General features: G+C 51.2%; 1 protein-coding gene across 2 annotated transcripts in view; it reads left to right on the forward strand.

The window, feature by feature from the left end:
- Positions 1 to 15,898, forward strand: part of FMR1 (fragile X messenger ribonucleoprotein 1) — a 149,902-nt gene that overhangs the window by 50,632 nt on the left and 83,372 nt on the right. The gene's annotated exons all lie outside the window — the stretch shown is intronic.

The following is a 15,898-nucleotide window of genomic DNA, read 5'->3' on the forward strand; positions in this document are numbered from 1 at the left end:
ATATGCAACACATCCGTTGCATCCGTTACACAACGCAATGCAACGGATACCGTTCAACGCAAGTGTGAAAGTAGCCTAAGGAAACATTGTCCACTGTTTGTTTGGTGTCAGGCATACAATTTTAACTAATCAACGATAACCAACACTACGGTTTGTAAAAAAGAGTCTGTGCATCTGTATAAATGAAAGATGTCAGCACAAAATGACCGTTCAAACCAAGCACAGTGCACCCTCCAGCCCCTTCAGAGGGGCCAAACAGTTCAATGCACACATTACTTGCTGTAGATGGTGCAATAGTCAAAGACTTTGCCATTTTATTTTGAGGAGCCTACATTTAGATGGACCTAGATCTTTTTTAACCTACATAACTATTAGTATAATTAAAACGTGTGACAGACAGTCATGTGGTGTCTGGCCATAGAAAGTCACAGTGTCTCTCTGTGCAGAATTTCCCTGACTTTCCATTGTTACTGCTGTCAGTATTGGTTTGTATAGGCAGCTTTCCTGCTGGATTCATCTCTCTCCCTTTTGGACCCAGCAGGAGCTCGACATCCACCCAGCTATTGATTGTTAGTATTCCCTTGTTGCTTATATACACCTTCCTTTGGACTGGCGCTGGTGATATTTTCAGTTCTTTTAAGCTGAGGTTGCAAGCCGGTGGTTTGGTCTTCTCTGTAGCATTGTTGCTGAAAGCTCTGCTTAACTTCTACTTGAGTCCTCTGATAAGTAGTTCATGCTTTTCCCCCTGTGTGTCCTCCTTGTATCTTCTGTAGTGTTTATTGGCGTTGACGAAGAGCTAATCCCATCCGTTCCCTATTTAGGGCCCAGCACTAGAGATACCTAGGGTCAGGTATCCAGCTCGGCGCATAGGCGCGGAACCTATTTAGGGTGGTGAGGGACCCCAGAGACGAGTAGTGGGTTTGGTCAGGGGTCACCGTCTTCCCTTTCCCTAGACACAGGGTTTCCGTTCCCTTTCACTGTCCGCTTGGTACTTCCCCGTACCTAGTGTGACAATAATTGGTGGAGGAAGGTTGAACTAGGTGGACCTAGGTCTTTTTTGAACCTATGTAACATTGTTCTTAAATTGTTTCACAAATTTTAAATCCTAAGTCATATGAAAAGGCTTGTTAAAGGGCCACTTTTGACTTTTAGGATTGCTAATTCCAAAAGGTGGCGCTAGAGTTTGTCTCCTTCCTGGAGAGACAATTTGAATATTTCCCAGACGGGCTTTGCCTCTATAAGACCCCTCACTGGCATCCAGACTGGTTTGTCAGGTCTTCGTAAGGAGAATAGTCTTCCCTGTGGTCCCCACTATAGCTTCTCATAAACCAGATTAGATCCCATACTTTGCACTGACAAGGGGCAATCACCCTGAAACACTGTGTCTGCAAATTGAGGTTCTGATCTGGTATAAATCCTATATCATATGAAAAGGCTTGTTAAAGGGTCACTTTTGACTTTTAGGATTGCTACTTCCAATAGGTGGCGCTAGAGTTCATCTCCTTCCTAAAATTTTAGTCAGTTTTCAGATTGGTGACCTCTGACCATCTTTACCTCTGGGAGACTCTGCCTCTCTAACATGCTGTTTTTATATACCGTAATGTAACTTAGTTGGACATTGACTCTCCAGCTGTATTTCATTAGTACCACTGACATTTCCAGCCTTTTGTTAGCCTTGTTCCAATTTTTTTGAGCTGTGTTGCTGTCCTCAATTTCTAAATGAGTTAATTTTTTCAAAACAAACGGACAAATGTCCAATGTTCACCTTCTGATCTGTGTTCTATGTTGTGTTTGTGAATAGAGTTGAGCGAGTACCTAACTATTCGTACTCGCTATACTCCTAAACAGTACTGTCTATTACTCGCGTATTTATTCCAAATAGCGTGTGCAATGCAAGTCAATGGGTTATACTTGGAGGGATATACTCAAAATTGTAAGATTCTAAAATATAAAAAAAAAACTGTATAAATCGAGCAACACCCCAACACCCTTAAGGGGGCTTTACACGTTACAACATCGCTAATGCGAACTCGTTGGGGTCACGGAATTGGTGACGCACATCCGACCGCATTAGCGATGCCGTTGCGTGTGACACCGATGAGCGATTTTGCATCGTTGCAAAAACGTGCAAAATCGCTCATCGGTGACATGGGGGTCCATTCTCAAAAATCGTTACTGCAGCAGTAACTAGGTTGTTCCTCGTTCCTGCGGCAGCACACATCGCTCCATGTGACGCCGCAGGAACAAGGAAGCTCTCCTTACCTGCCTCCCGGCCGCTATGCGGAAGGAAGGAGGTGGGCGGGATGTTACGTCCCGCTCAGCTCCGCCCCTCCGCTGCTATTGGGCGGCCGCTCAGTGACGTTGCCCCTTAGAAAGGAGACGGTTCGCCGGTCACAGCGACGTCGCTGGGCAGGTAAGTATGTGTGACGGGTCTGGGCGATGTTGTGAGGCACGGGCAGCGATTTGCCCGTGTCGCACAACAGATGGGGCCGGGTACCCACGCTAGCGATATTGGGACCGATATCGCAGCGTGTAAAGCCCGCTTTAGCCTCCTGATTAAAGGTTTCCTTGAAACATGCGTCGAGGTGTTAGGTGGGTTTCTCTGACCTTGTATTATATTATATGAGTATTGCACGGATTGATTTATACATGAGAGATTTGAGCCTCTGTTTGTATGGAGTCAGTTTATGTTGGAAATTAGGCGCTGTTTGAGTGCACATTTAGCATCAATAGGCATACTTATATTACCTATTTCTTTGTCGCTCCATTGGGAGACCCAGACAATTGGGGTGTATAGCTTCTGCCTCCGGAGGCCACACAAAGTATTACACTTTAAAAAGTGTAACCCCTCCCCTCTGCCTATACACCCTCCCGTGGACCACTGGCTCCTCAGTTTTATGCTTTGTGTGGAAGGAGGCACACATCCACTCATGCATTCTCATAACTTAGTTGTCGGTTGGAAGAAAAGAGGACCCCCACGGGGTCCCCGGCATGCTCCCTTCTCACCCCACTATGTCGGCAGTGTTGTTAAGGTTGAGGTACCCATTGCGGGTACAACGGCTGGAGCCACATGCCGTCTCCTTCACCATCCCTTATGCGGCTCTGGGAGAAGTGGGATCCTGAGCGGTCATCCATTTACTGGGACCGTGCTCCATCCGCAGCCCCTGGTGGAACCTGCCGGACCGGAGCCTTTTCAACCCCAGGGACCGGGCTCTGCTACTTAAAGGTACTCTGTGTCCCCATTGGGGACTGTACAGGAAGCGCACCTTCTTCCCGGAAGCCGCGGTAAAACTGAGGAGGCAGGTGGACTTCCGCGCCGACCGGGCCTGCTGGTCGGGCGCGGCCTCAAATTTAGTCCCCGGCTTCACCGCGGCCTAGTCGCGAAAATCCCGCCCGCGGGCCTGCCTGTCAGGGGTAAGGGCGGGATTACCGACATGACGTCGGATGTGAGGGCTGGAACATCCTGCATGTCTTCCTCCCCCCTCACTGACCACTGTGGGGAACCCAGACTCCCGCTCTTTGCTGGCGCCGCCCTCGGCCCCACTCCTCCCCTGAGAGCTCCGGCGGCCATTTTCTGGCATTCTGCCGGTGGGTGCTTCTCAGGGGAGCTCAGGGTGAACACAGCACCTGGTACTGGTCCCCCTAGGGTGCCGGATACATATGTATATATTATATATATTTCTGTTCGGACAGACTGTATTCCCTTTTCTTTTCACATTTACCTTCAGTGGTCACTCTCCTAGGAGACAACAGGCACAGGTTTTTTCTCGCGGTCTGTACCTCTTGTGGGGCTATGTTACCTGCGGGATCCACCTACCCTCACTGTGAGCAATGCTCGACTCCTGCCTCGCTTGCTCAGCCGGAGCCTCGGGCACTGGTGGGCCCCTCGGCTCATGTAGACCCCCCTGCTCCCCCTGAGCGGGCTGCAGGGACAGAGTCACAGGTGTTGGCCCTCAGTCATTTTCATATGATCAAATGGTCTTCTTAGCTCCATGAGGCATTGCAGTCTAGACCGAACCTTTCACAGGCCCTGACCCTGTAGCTTGTCTCATCCAGGCCTCGCTTGGTTAGCGCCGCAGCGCGCTCCCAGGTTGAGCCCTAGGTCTCAGGTGGAGGACCCCTGCCCGGACCGCAGTCCAAGACCGGCTAAGCGGTCTCGCTGGGACTCTTCCCCGACTTCCTCACGCTGCTAGGGATCCCAGCTTGAGGACTCTCAGGAAGACGAGGCGGACGGGGGAGCTCAGGGCTCTGGCCCTGACTTCAAGGCAGGGGTGCAATCACTTCTTCGGAGTCAGTCACACCCCTTAAAGCGCCTCAGGCACTTCCTGGGGAAGATGGTTGCAGCTATGGAGGCAGTGCCGTTCGCGAACCAAGGCGGCACTCGCAGTCGTCAAGCCTTCCAGGAAGTCCGGCGGATTCTGCAGTGGGTGGAAACCACAGGCTCCACCATCTCCGCAGTTCACTCCCGGGCGTAGAAAACTGGGAAGCAGATTTTTTTCAGTCGTCAGGGCCACTGAGGAATGCAGGAAGTCGATCTCTCAAGGTCCCGGCCTTCATGGCACGGTCTCAGGATCACAGACCTCTGGCAGCGGACGCTTTAGTCCAGGATTGGTCGCAGTTTCGACTGCCTTATGTGTTTCCCCCTCTGGCGATGCTGCCCAGGGTACTACGCAGGATCAGGTCCGACTGCCGTCGTGCCATTCTCGTCGCTCCAGACTGGCCGAGACTGTCGTGGTATCCGGATCTGTGGCAGCTCACGGTGGGTCAACCGTGGGCACTTCCAGACCGCCCAGACTTGCTTTCACAAGGCCCGTTTTTTTTCCATCTGAATTCTGTGGCCCTCAACTTGACTAGGTGGCCATTGGCCCCTGACTCCTAGAGTCTTCAGGGTTATCTCAGGATGTCATTGCCACCACGAGACAAGCCAGGAAGCCAACGTCCGCCAAGATCTATTACAGGTCTTGGCAAGTCTTTCTATGCTGGTGCGCTGATAACGGCTTTCCTCCATGGCCGTTTGCCTTACCCACATTCCTTTCATTCCTACAATTTGGAATGGACAAGGGTTTGTCCCTCGGCTCTCTCTCTAGGGCCAAGTCTCCACGCTCTCCTTGTTTTTTCTTTTAAAAAGCGTCTAGCTAGGCTTCCGCAGGTCCGCACGTTCCTGCAGGGGGTCTGCCACATGGTCCTACCTTACAAACGTCCGTTGGAACCCTGGGATCTTAGCAGAGTCCTGACGACTCTTCAAAAGCCGCCTTTTGAGCTTCTGCGGGATGTCTCTCCCGTCTTTCTCAGAAGGTGGCCTTCCTGGTGACAGTCACTTCTCTTCAGAGAGTGTCTGAGCTTGCGGCGCTGTCATGCAAGGCTCCCTTCCGGGTTTTCCACCAGGATAAGGTGGTTCTTCATCCTGTCCCGGAATTTCTCTCTAAGGTGGTATCTCCTTTTCATCTAAATCAGGATATCTCCTTGCCTTCCGGTTGCCCTAATCCAATTCACCAGGGTGAAAAGGTTGTGCACTCTTTGGATCTAGTGAGAGCACTACGGTTCTACGTGTCTCGCACGGCGCCCCTACGCCGTTCAGATGCGCTTTTGGTCCTTGTCGCTGGCCAGCGTATGGACTCTCAGGCCTCCAAGTCGACCTTAGCTCGGTGGATCAAGGAACCGATTCTCGAGGCCTACCGTTCTTCGGAGCTTCCGCTCCCTTCAGGGCTGAAAGGCCATTCTACCAGAGCTGTAGGTGCGTCCTGGGCATTGCGGCACCGGGCAATGGTTCAGCAGGTGTGTCAGGCAGCTACGTGGTCTAGTCTGCACACTTTCACAAAGCACTATCAAGTGCATACCTATGCTTCGGCAGACGCCAGTCTAGGTAGGCGAGTCCTTCAGACGGCGGTTGTCCACCTGTAACAGGGGGCCGTTTCCGGCTCTTCTTATTGAGGTATTCTTTTACCCACCCAGGGACTGCTCTTGGACGTCCCAATTGTCTGGGTCTCCCAATGGAGCGACAAAGAAGGGAATTTTGTTTACTTACCGTAAATTCCTTTTCTTCTAGCTCCTATTGGGAGACCCAGCACCCACCCCTGTGCCCTTTGGGCTGGCTGTTCTTTTGGGTTTTGGTCTTCAGTTCTCCGAACATCCTTCGGATTGAATTTACCCTAGGCCAATTTATAAGTTTCCTCCTTCCTGCTTTTGCACCAAAACTGAGGAGCCCGTGGTCCACGGGAGGGTGTATAGGCAGAGGGGAGGGGTTACACTTTTTAAAGTGTAATACTTTGTGTGGCCTCCGGAGGCAGAAGCTATACACCCAATTGTCTGGGTCTCCCAATAGGAGCTAGAAGAAAAGGAATTTACGGTAAGTAAACAAAATTCCCTTCTTTACATCTATAGGGTTTTCACTCCAATTGTTTAAATAGTCACTATATATATTAACCGGCTGAGTCTCGTATAAATTTATAGTAATCAATTTCTGTTTGAATATTTATTCCCTCATATATTACTGCTAGAATAATTCAAAAAATATTTATATTTATGTAATTGGATATTTATTTTGAATATTTATTGAAAGGTGGAGTAGGATTTATATAGTAATTGAATATTTGAATATTTGGGGACTTGATACATTTTTACAGTGGTTAGAGATTGTATATGTATATATATGTGTGTATATATATATATATATATATATATATATATATATATATATATATATATATATATATATACATATACATATATATATATATATATATATATATATATATATATATATATATATATATATCTCTATCGGTTCCATCAGTGCAATATATTTAAATATTAGGGAGGGTGTTGGGGTGTTGCTTTGATTTATACAGTTTTTTGATATATTTTATAATGTTACAATTTTAAGTATAATATCCCTCCACCCATCTTATCAATAATCTATGGTCAAAATTTCCCCCTATGTGTCTTTTTCAAGTGATATTTTTTTTCTTGGTGTTTTTAATGGTGTTGATTTAAATAAATGTTTAAAAAAATATTTTTGCAAAATAAAAAATAAATTTCTTTGTCGCTCTATTGGGAGACCCAGACAATTGGGTGTATAGCTTCTGCCTCCGGAGGCCACACAAAGTATTACACTTAAAAGTGTAAACCCCTCCCCTTCTGCCTATACACCCCCCCGTGCATCACGGGCTCCTCAGTTTTTATGCTTTGTGTTGAAGGAGGCACACATGCACGCAAGCTCCACATTTAAGTCAGCAGCAGCTGCTGACTATATCGGATGGAAGAAAAGAGGGCCCATAACAGGGCCCCCGGCATGCTCCCTTCTCACCCCACTCTGGTCGGCGGTGTTGTTAAGGTTGAGGTACCCATTGCGGGTACAAAGGCTGGAGCCACATGCTGTTTTCCTTCCCCATCCCTTAGGGGCTCTGGGTGAAGTGGGATCCTAACCGGTCACCAGGCACTGGGACCGTGCTCCCTCCGCAGCCCCTGGGGGAATCTGCTGGACAGGAGACCGGGTATCGTCAGGGACAGGCCCTGCTCCTCTGAGGTACTCTGTGTCCCCTTGGGGACGGCGCATAGAGCGCCTGTGTAATGGACGCTCCAGCAGCTGCTGGGTGTGTTTGTGCGCCGGGACTACCGCGCTGACCGCGCTTGTTTGCCGGCCGCGCTTATAACTTTAGTCCCCGGCTTTTGCGGCCTAGTACCGCATACTCCCGCCCCCAGGCCTACCAGTCAGGGGTAAGGGCGGGACGCTGCACTGGACGTCAGCGCTGAGGGCTGGAGCATACTTTGTATCCTCCTCCCCCCTCACTGAGCACCGTGGGGCACCAGATTCCCGCACTTTCTGAGGCACGCCCACGGCTCCCTCCTCCTCTCAGAACGCTGGCAGCCATTCCTATCAGCACTTCTGACGCTGGAGAACTTCAGAGGGGAGACAACACCGAGCTCTACAGCTCTGGGAGGCCCAGACAGGGAATCTGGTGGTCACACAACCGCTGAGAGCGGTCGGTAAGCCGCACCTGTTACTAGGTGCTGGCCCCCCTGGGTGCCGAAGTGTATATTTATATGCTTATATTGTATACATTTACTCTGTACGGCCGCACTATTTGCTTTTGGCTATATACCCTCTCTGATTGCTCTAAGAGGAGACAACAGCATGTCGTCCGCAAAAAGCAAGGGTGCCAAGGCACAGGCTTACTTTGCAACCTGTACCTCATGTGCGGCTATGCTACCTGCAGGGTCCACCTACCCTCATTGTGTGCAATGCTCGGCCCCTGTGACACTCACTCAGCCGGAGCCTCTGCCACTGGTGGGACCCTCGGCCCAGGTGGAACCACCTGCTGCCACTGTCCAGGTGACAGGGACAGAGTTTGCAGTATTCGCTGACAAACTTTCTGAGTCTATGGATAGATGGTCTGCTAAGATACTAGAAGCTTTGCAGTCCAGACCGGTAACACAGGCCCCGGGCACTGTTGAAGCATTGTCCCCAGGCCCCCCTCGGTTGGAGCAGCAAAGTGCTCCTGAGGCGACTCATAGGTCCCACGGTGAGGACTCCGACACGGACCGCAGTCCTAGACTGGCTAAGCGGGCTCGCTGGGAGCTTCCCTCGACTTCATCACACTGCTCAGGGTCTCAGCATGAGGACTCTCTGGAGGATGAAGCGGAGGGGGCAGATCAGGGCTCTGATCCTGACGCCGCTCTCAACCTTGATACCCCTGAAGGGGACGCCATAGTAAACGACCTTATAGCGTCCATCAATCAGGTGTTGGATCTTTCTCCTCCAGCTCCTCCGATTGCGGAGTCAGCTTCTCAGCAGGAGAAATTCCATTTTAGGTTTCCCAAACGTACACGGAGTGCGTTTCTTGATCACTCCGACTTCAGAGATACAGTCCAGAAACACCGGGCTTTTCCAGATAAGCGCTTTACTAAGCGCCTTAATGACACACGTTATCCTGATGAAATCCATCTATGAAGCCATCGGCGCGTCCTTTGCTCCGGCATTCGCAGCCGTATGGGCACTCCAAGCTATCTCAGCTTGTCAGTCTGAGATTAATGCAGTCACACGTGCCACTACTCCGCAGGTTGTGTCCTTAACCTCTCAGGCGTCGGCGTTTGCGTCCTACGCCATGAATGCTGTCCTGGACTCTGCGAGCCGTACGGCGGTAGCATCCGCCAATTCAGTGGCAGTCCGCAGGGCCATGTGGCTACGTGAATGGAAGGCAGACTCTGCTTCCAAAAAGTTCTTAACCGGTTTGCCATTTTCTGGCGACCGCCTGTTTGGCGAGCGATTGGATGAAATCATTAAACAATCCAAGGGAAAGGACTTGTCCTTACCCCAGTCCAAACCAAACAGACCTCAACAGCGGAAGGTACAATCGAGGTTTCGGTCCTTTCGGCCCTCAGCCAGGTCTCAATTCTCCTCGTCCAACAGGCCACAGAAGGGTCAGAGGAACTCCGATTCATGGCGGTCTAAGTCACGTCCTAAAAAGAACGCCGGAGGAACCGCTCCCAAAGCGGCCTCCTCATGACTTTCGGCCTCCCCAAACCGCATCCTCGGTCGGTGGCAGGCTCTCCCGCTTTTGCGACGCCTGGTTGCCACATGTCCAAGACCGATGGGTGAGAGACATTCTGTCTCACGGTTACAGGATAGAGTTCAGCTCTCGTCCCCCGACTCGTTTCTTCAGAACATCTCCGCCCCCCGAGCGAGCCGATGCTCTTCTTCAGGCAGTGAGCACTCTGAAGGCAGAAGGAGTGGTGATCCCTGTTCCCCTTCAGCAATGGGGTCACGGTTTTTACTCCAACTTGTTTGTGGTGCCAAAAAAGGACGGATCTTTCCGTCCCGTTCTGGACCTCAAACTGCTCAACAGACACGTGAAAACCAGGCGGTTCCGGATGGAATCTCTCCGCTCCGTCATCGCCTCGATGTCCCAAGGAGACTTCCTAGCATCAATCGACATCAGGGATGCTTATCTCCACGTGCCGATTGCACCAGAGCATCAGCGCTTCCTGCGTTTCGCCATCGGGGACGAACACCTTCAGTTCGTGGCACTGCCTTTCGGCCTGGCGACAGCCCCATGGGTCTTCACCAAGGTCATGGCAACAGTGGTAGCAGTCCTACACTCTCAGGGACACTCGGTGATCCCTTACTTAGACGATCTGCTTGTCAAGGCCCCCTCTCGGGTGGCATGCCAACACAGCCTGAACATTGCGCTGGAGACTCTCCAGAGATTCGGGTGGATCATCAATTTCCCAAAGTCAAAATTGACACCGGCCCAATCGCTGACATATCTCGGCATGGAGTTTCATACTCTCTCAGCGATAGTGAAACTTCCGCTGGACAAACAGCGTTCACTACAGACAGGGGTGCAATCTCTCCTTCGAGCCCAGTCGCACCCCCTGAGGCGCCTCATGCACTTCCTAGGGAAGATGGTGGCAGCAATGGAGGCAGTTCCTTTTGCGCAGTTTCATCTGCGTCCACTTCAATGGGACATTCTCCGCAAATGGGACAGGAAGTCGACGTCCCTCGACAGGAACGTCTCCCTTTCTCGGGCGGCCAAAGCCTCCCTTCAGTGGTGGCTTCTTCCCACTTCTTTGTCGAAGGGGAAATCCTTCCTGCCCCCATCCTGGGCTGTGGTCACGACGGACGCGAGTCTGTCAGGGTGGGGAGCGGTCTTTCTCCACCACAGGGCTCAGGGTACCTGGACTCAGCCAGAGTCCTCCCTCCAGATCAATGTTCTGGAGATAAGGGCAGTGTATCTAGCCCTAAAGGCGTTCCAGCCGTGGCTGGAAGGCAGGCAGATCCGAATTCAGTCGGACAACGCCACGGCGGTGGCATACATCAACCACCAAGGCGGCACACGCAGTCGGCAAGCCTTCCAGGAAGTTCGGCGGATTCTGCTGTGGGTCGAAGCCACAGCCTCCACCATCTCCGCAGTTCACATCCCGGGCGTAGAAAACTGGGAAGCAGACTTTCTCAGTCGCCAGGGCATGGACGCAGGGGAATGGTCTCTTCACCCGGACGTGTTTCAAGAGATCTGTTGCCGCTGGGGGAAGCCGGACGTCGACCTAATGGCGTCCCGGCACAACAACAAGGTCCCGGCATTCATGGCACGTTCTCAAGATCACAGAGCTCTGGCGGCAGACGCATTAGTTCAGGATTAGTCGCAGTTTCAACTGCCTTATGTATTTCCTCCTCTGGCACTGCTGCCCAGAGTGTTACGCAAGATCAGGTCCGACTGCCGCCGCGCCATCCTCGTCGCTCCAGACTGGCCGAGGAGGTCGTGGTACCCGGATCTGTGGCATCTCACGGTGGGCCAACCGTGGGCACTACCAGACCGACCAGACTTGCTGTCTCAAGGGCCATTTTTCCATCTGAATTCTGCGGCCCTCAACCTGACTGTGTGGCCATTGAGTCCTGGATCCTAGCGTCTTCAGGGTTATCTCAAGAGGTCATTGCCACTATGAGACAGGCCAGGAAACCAACGTCCGCCAAGATCTACCACAGGACGTGGAGGATCTTCTTATCCTTGTGCTCTGATCAGGATTTTACTCCCTGGCCATTTGCCTTGCCCACTTTTCTGTCCTTCCTTCAATCCGGAATGGAAAAGGGTTTGTCTCTCGGCTCCCTTAAGGGACAAGTCTCGGCGCTCTCTGTGTTTTTTCAAAAGCGTCTAGCCAGGCTTCCACAGGTACGCACGTTCCTGCAGGGGGTTTGCCACATAGTCCCTCCTTACAAGCGCCCGCTAGAACCCTGGGATCTGAACAGGGTGCTAACGGCTCTTCAGAAACCACCTTTCGAGCCAATGAGGGATATTTCTCTTTCACGCCTTTCGCAGAAGGTGGTCTTCCTAGTGGCAGTCACATCACTTCGGAGAGTGTCTGAGCTAGCAGCGCTGTCATGCAAAGCCCCCTTCCTGGTGTTTCACCAGGACAAGGTGGTTCTGCGTCCGGTTCCGGAATTTCTCCCTAAGGTGGTATCCCCTTTTCATCTCAATCAGGATATCTCCTTACCTTCTTTTTGTCCTCATCCAGTTCACCAATGTGAAAAGGATTTGCACTTGTTAGATCTTGTGAGAGCACTCAGACTCTACATTTCTCGTACGGCGCCCCTGCGCCGCTCGGATGCGCTCTTTGTCCTTGTCGCTGGCCAGCGTAAAGGGTCGCAGGCTTCCAAGTCAACCTTGGCTCGGTGGATCAAGGAACCAATTCTTGAAGCCTACCGTTCTTCTGGGCTTCCGGTTCCTTCAGGGCTGAAAGCCAATTCTACCAGAGCCGTGGGTGCATCATGGGCATTGCGGCACCAGGCTACGGCTCAGCAGGTGTGTCAGGCGGCTACCTGGTCAAGTCTGCACACGTTCACGAAACACTATCAGGTGCATACCTACGCTTCGGCAGATGCCAGCCTAGGTAGGCGAGTCCTTCAGGCGGCGGTTGCCCACCTGTAGGAAGGGGCCGTTTTACGGCTCTTTTACCGAGGTATTCTTTTACCCACCCAGGGACTGCTTTTGGACGTCCCAATTGTCTGGGTCTCCCAATGGAGCGACAAAGAAGGGAATTTTGTTTACTTACCGTAAATTCCTTTTCTTCTAGCTCCTATTGGGAGACCCAGCACCCGCCCCTGTTCCCTTCGGGCTGTTGTTCTTTTGTGTACACATGTTGAATTGTTCTTGGTTCATGGTTTTCAGTTCTCCGAACATCCTTCGGATTGAATTTACCTTAGACCAATTTATAAGTTTCCTCCTTCCTGCTTTTGCACCAAAACTGAGGAGCCCGTGATGCACGGGGGGGGGGGGGGGTGTATAGGCAGAGGGGAGGGGTTTACACTTTTAAGTGTAATACTTTGTGTGGCCTCCGGAGGCAGAAGCTATACACCCAATTGTCTGGGTCTCCCAATAGGAGCTAGAAGAAAAGGAATTTACGGTAAGTAAACAAAATTCCCTTCATTTGATACAATATACTCCGATCTCAGTTTGCTTTTGATCGCATAAATAGTACAGGATTTTGTTTATTCGTTACTTTACGAGTTTTCCCCATTGACTTGCATTGCACATGCAATTCGGAATGAATACGCGAGTATTAGACAGTACTCGTTATGAGTATAGCGATTGCGAATAGTTAGGTACTCTCTCAACTCTGAGGGGTACTTTGCACTCTACGACATCGCTAGCCGATTGTAGCAATGTGGAGCGCGATAGTCCCCGCCCCCGTCGCATATGCGATATCTTGTGAACAGTATCACTACGGCAACTTCACATGCACTTACCTGCCCTGCGACGTCGCTCTGGCCGGCGACCCGCCTCCTTCCTAAGGGGGCGGGTTGTGCGGCGTCACAGCGACGTCACACGACAGGCGGCCAATAGAAGCGGAGATGAGCGGGGCGTTAACATCCCGCCCATCTCCTTCCTTCCGCATTGCCGGTGGACGGCGAGCGCAGGTAAGGAGATGTTTGTCGCTCCTGCGGCTTCACACACAGTGATGTGTGCAGTTGCAGAAACGACAAACAACATCGTACCTGCGGACGCACCGACATTATGAAAATGAACGACGTGACACAGATCAGCGATTTTTGACTGTTTCACGCTCGTTCATCTTCTCTCCTAGGCTTTACACGTTGCGACGTCGTTACCGGCGCCGGATGTGCGTCACTTTCGATTTGACCCTGACGATATCGCAGTAGCGATGTCGCAACGTGCAAAGTACCCCTTATTGTGAATATTATGTGGCTTGAAGAGATTTCCAAATCATTTAATTCTTGTATTCTTTACATTTTACACCGAGTCCAAACTTTTTTGTTATCGGGTTTGTATCTCTGCCTCTCTGTTCCTTGTTTGGCAGTTCTGGCTTTACAGGAGGCAAAGGAGGGCGGCAATAGATTGAAAAGAACCAGGTTGAAAGGTGTACTGAACTGGCCGGCCACACCAGGGGTGTACCAAGTGCTTGGTTTGAACAGTCATTTTGTGCTGACAGTCTCTTTTTAAAGAGAACTTATCAGTTTTATGCTATCCTGTTTGAGGGCGGCATTACATAATGACAGCCATCTTGATTTCAGCAGTGTGTCACTTACTTGTCCAGTGTGGTGTTGGTTTCATAAAATTGCAAATAAATTAGTGCTGTGAGCTCAGAAGTCTTCCAGATTCCAAAGCTAACCCGCCCTACCCAATATTGATTGACTTTTTTTTTTTTTTTTTTTTTTCTTTTTTACCTCTCATACATAGTCATAGGGGAAAAGGCTGTCAGTGTGAGGAGTGTGCGAGTGTAGACAAGAGCTCATGAGCACCGAGGACTCCCGAGCTCCCAGCTGGACCTGTGCTACATTTCATAATTCCGAACTTTAAAGGGAACCTGTCATCAGAAATTTAGCTGTAAACCTAAAAGTTTCCCCCTCTGCAGCTCTTGGGCTGCATTCCAGCAAGGTTCCTCTAGTTTTTATGGCCCCTTTTTATACCAAAATAAACACTTAGTAAAGTTGTACCTTTTCGTATGTAAATTTCGTAAATTATCCATGGGGGCGGGCACTCTGCTGACCGTTACTGTCCTTCCGATTTACGCCGCCCCCGAACGCTGAATTTCAAACCTCAGGACGCCACCCCTGGGCACCTGAGGTCCCACGCATGTGCTGTGCGACTGTAGTGGGACTGTGCACTGTGTGCACGTGTGACCGCTGGTGACATTTTGCGCAGGCACGAGGTTATGGGCGGTGCTGTGTCATCAGCAAGTGCCGCCCATAACCTCGTGACCGCACTTTCCCCTCTTCCTCCAGCGTTCTGCGCCGGCCAAATGACCAGACGTCACCTCCTTCCCATCGTACCCTGCAGCAGGAAATAGATGGGTGGAGCGGAGCAGCACAGCACAGGAGAAGCGGAGAGGATCTGAACGACGTACAGAGGGGAGAGCGCGGCCACGAGAGTATGGGCGGGCACTTGCGATGCAATTACAGTGCCGCCCATACTATCGTGCCTGCGACCACGTCACCAGGTGTCCTGGCGTGCACGGGACCTCGGGCGCAGTGGGCGGCGTCCTGAGGGATGATTTGGAGCGTGGGAGGACGGCGTAAGGGACAGCAACGGACGCCAGACGGCCCGCCCCCATGGAGAATTTACAAGATTTTCATACCAAAAAGGTACAACTTTATAAAGTATTTATTTTGGTTTAAAAGGGGCCACAAAAAGTACAGGAACATTGCTAGAATGCAGCCCAGGAGCTGCAGAGGGGGAAACATTTAGGTTGAAAGCCAAATTTCTGATGACAGGTTCCCTTTAAGCGACATACCGTTGAAATCAGGGTATCCATCACTACCTCATGCCCTCAAATTAGGCTACCAAATGCAGGTGACAGATTCAATTGAAAAGCATTATATTGCTCAAATGCATCCAAGATTAGAAAAAAATGAAGCCCGTGCAGATCTAAGGGGTACTTTGCACGTTGCAACATCGCTACTGCGATATCGTCGGGGTCAAATCGAAAGTGACGCACATCCAGCGACGGTAACGACGTCGCAACATGTAAAACCTAGATGCGCCGATAAAACGATCGCAAAAGCGTCGTAAATCAGTGATCTGTGTAGCGTCGGTCATTTTCATAATGTCGCACCAATAGGAGATACGATGTTGTTCCTCGTTCCTGCGGCAGCACACATCGCTGTGTGTGACACCGCAGGAGCGAGGAATATCTCCTTACCTGCCTCCACCGGCTATGCGGAAGGAAGGAGGTGGGCGGGATGTTTACGTCCCGCTAATCTCCGCCCCTCCGCTTCTATTTGCCGCCTGCCGTGTGACGTCGCTGTGACGCCGCACGACCTGCCCCCTTAGGAAGGAGGCGGGTCGCCGGCCAGAGCGACATCGCAGGGCAGGTAAGTGCGTGTGAAGCTGCCGTAGTGATGTTGTGCGACGGGGGCAGGTACTATCGCGCTCGGCATCGCTAG

Source organism: Anomaloglossus baeobatrachus, chromosome 9 (assembly GCF_048569485.1).
Source record: "Anomaloglossus baeobatrachus isolate aAnoBae1 chromosome 9, aAnoBae1.hap1, whole genome shotgun sequence".
Lineage (NCBI taxonomy): Eukaryota > Metazoa > Chordata > Amphibia > Anura > Aromobatidae > Anomaloglossus > Anomaloglossus baeobatrachus.